The sequence below is a fragment of the Fukomys damarensis genome, unplaced genomic scaffold (assembly GCF_012274545.1).
Source record: "Fukomys damarensis isolate Sample0158 unplaced genomic scaffold, DMR_v1.0_HiC HiC_scaffold_19, whole genome shotgun sequence".
In the NCBI taxonomy this organism is placed as follows: domain Eukaryota; kingdom Metazoa; phylum Chordata; class Mammalia; order Rodentia; family Bathyergidae; genus Fukomys; species Fukomys damarensis.
The window spans coordinates 52,360,291-52,362,993 of NW_022900931.1; the positions used below are offsets into that span (position 1 = coordinate 52,360,291).

Here is a 2,703-nt window from a genome sequence, read left to right on the forward strand (position 1 = left end):
ATAATCAGTTGATCCACGAAGAATTGAAATAAAGAACACCCCACTGCTCCGGCTATCATTCCCATAGAGATAGTGATATCGTTGATGTGATTGCGATGATAATTTCTATACAAGGGGGAAAAAAAAAGCCCTCCTTGTGTTTTGGAATTTGTTCAAACAGAATTTCAGACATATCAGATTGGGGAATGTGGACTGAATTCCTAAACTTTTGGGGGGACCAGGCAGGAGATTTTCAGAGTATTATTGCAGAGAATTGTGTGGATTCTAAGAAAGTGGCTGGTTGGAGTTAGGGAAAGCTCTCCTCTCCTGGTTTCCCAAATCTGGAACTAGGAGAGAAGGACAGAGAGACAGAGAAGGAGTGTGAGCGAGGAAAAGAGAGAGGGAGAGGGAAGAGGGGGTGAGGAGAGGGGAGAGGAGGGAAGGGAAAGGGGAGAGAGGAGAGGCTAAGGTGAATTGACAGGCAGGATTCAGGGTGTGGGTTCTGATAACCAGGCCGGGCGTCCTCTGAGGGTGCCCTGCGCCTGGGGAGCTGACCTCCAGCACGGCACCAAGGTGGCAAGGTCAGCGTGCAAGACAGCGTCAGTGTGTGGCTGGCACCGCCCCTCAACCTGGCTCACAGGCTGCTAGCTCACTCATCCCCTCCCCACGGAGAGTTTTTCTTGCCTGGTCCTACTCTTGGACCGGTGTTGGCAACTGAGTAGCTACTGGGATGGCAGGGGTGGTGATCAGGAGGCTGTGGCTTGCTTTCTCTGCATCTTTGCTTTGGAGGTAGTGTGGTACTTTGGTCTCAGACCTGCCAGTTCTGTGGGGGGAGTTGGTCCCAGAGGGCTGGAACAAGTCTTACCTGAATCTGTTTTAAGTACCCCTATAGCTCAGCATTTTGAATAATCAGTCTGTCTACACTGGTTCTTAATCACACACCACACAGGCCTGCCACTCTCTCTCTCTCTCTTCTCTCTCTCTCTCTCTCTCTCTCTCTCTCTCTCTCTCTTTCTCTCTGTCTCTCCCTCCCTCCCTCCCTCCCCCATTTCTTTCTTTATTTATCAACTCTTTAGGATCTCGTCTTGCTATTAACATGCCTAGTGTCACATGCAAGCTTTTCTTTAAAACAAGCTCCTCATTGGAGTGTCTGGATACTTCTTTTATTATTATTACTCACTCTTTTTTTTTTTTTTTTTTTTTACCCACAATGACACCAGGATCATTATATAATCCCATAACAAAGAGGCTTTTGAGGCACCAGCTTTTGTCAACTCTAGGACAGAGAATCCATAATTGCATTATTCAGCCTTTTCCCCCATTCTCTCACCACCCCCCACCCCTGCTTCACAGAAACCCAATCCCATGCACTACTCAAATCTCCACCTTGTTACCTCGGCTTATATTATTTACCAAAAAAACGTTTGCCTTGAGGACCAGCCTTTCAAAGTTGCCTTTAAAAAGTTATTTTGTTCGATAATTAAGTCCTGGAGCCCACCTCGTGATGATTATTCTGGACCCATAAGGCAGAGAACCTGCGTGACGTTTTTCTCGAAGTTTAATTACCGTATGCTAATTTCCTTGCCTACTACGTGATTAATTAAAATCATATTTTCATAATCATTTGGCACTAGTATTGTTTTAGAATTATCATGATCTCCTAAATAGTGTCTGTAAATAAAGTCGCCTCTAATGGCAGGCGCGGGAGGCGAGGCTGAGGACCTCTTCGTGTTTGTATCGCGGCGATTGGCAACATAACTGCCTTATTTACATTAAATACGCCACAAGGTTACAGCGCGGATCAACGTCATTTGATCGCTGATGACTCCCTTAAACGCCCGGGCTGTGACTGATTCTCCGCGTCCCGCTGTCCACCGAGATTCACCCGGGAGTTTTTTTTTTTTTTTTCCCCAGAAAAGAAACAGACTTTAAATAGTTTCAGGAGCAGGTAAGAATTACGCTTTTTCCTCTCCCTCTTTCCCCTCTGTCTGCTCTCTCCGTGGCAATCTCTCTCCCTCTCCCTCTCGGCTGGATAAAAAATTCTTTAGTCAAAGGCAGGAATGCAAAGTAGTGACAAGCGAAGGGGCTGATATATGTCTCAGTAACGAGTCTGACAATCAGAATGTAGCTCTCGGAGAATAGATAGATTTTAATAAGTGTGTTTACATGAGCTCAAGGTCAGAAGCAAGCTGCGCTGTGTTAAATGGTTTCTTAGTTGCTAGACAGAGAGAAAAAATGGACGATCACACACCATTCTTTGTAGATTATTATATCAAGGGTTCAGTCTCTGGCTCATCAAAGCTAAATGCCGCAAGACCTATCTAGTTGCTGTGAATTATGCCAGGGCGACAATGGAGAGCGTTTTTAATGGTACAATGCATTTCACCTAACAGATAGGGGGAGGCCGAGCCTGAGATGAGGATGTCTACTGGGGCTGGGTGATGAGTATCAATGAACGGGGCGATTCTGAAAAGAGGCTGATGAAAATCAAGCCTGCCCTGCCCGGGCTGGGCTGGGAACAGTTCTCAGGGCTCTGCCGAGTGGGCGAGCGTGGCGCGCGAGCTGGGCGCCCGTCCCCCCTCAGCCCCGGAAAATGATCAAGTCAATCATGTGGACATGTTTCATTATTCATTGAACACAATCTTTTACAACGCTCCGTTTACGTGCCCGAGTTTGCTCCCGACGCCCGCTTTTCAATGTTTAAGGTAAGGAAAACAAAGGTGG

At 46.7% G+C, this 2,703-nt stretch overlaps 1 protein-coding gene across 5 annotated transcripts in view; it reads left to right on the forward strand.

The window, feature by feature from the left end:
• Positions 1-1,618: 1,618 nt before the first annotated feature.
• Znf536 (zinc finger protein 536) overlaps positions 1,619-2,703 on the forward strand; it is a 433,293-nt gene continuing 432,208 nt past the window's right edge. For 2 of the 5 annotated variants that reach the window (XM_010641004.2, XM_010641005.2), the window contains exon 1: positions 1,619-1,927. The gene's annotated coding sequence lies outside the window, so the exon portion shown is untranslated. Of the gene's footprint in view, positions 1,928-2,072; positions 2,685-2,703 lie in introns of those variants that run through there. The other 3 variants (XM_010641003.2, XM_010641006.2, XM_010641008.2) reach the window with 3 other exon arrangements.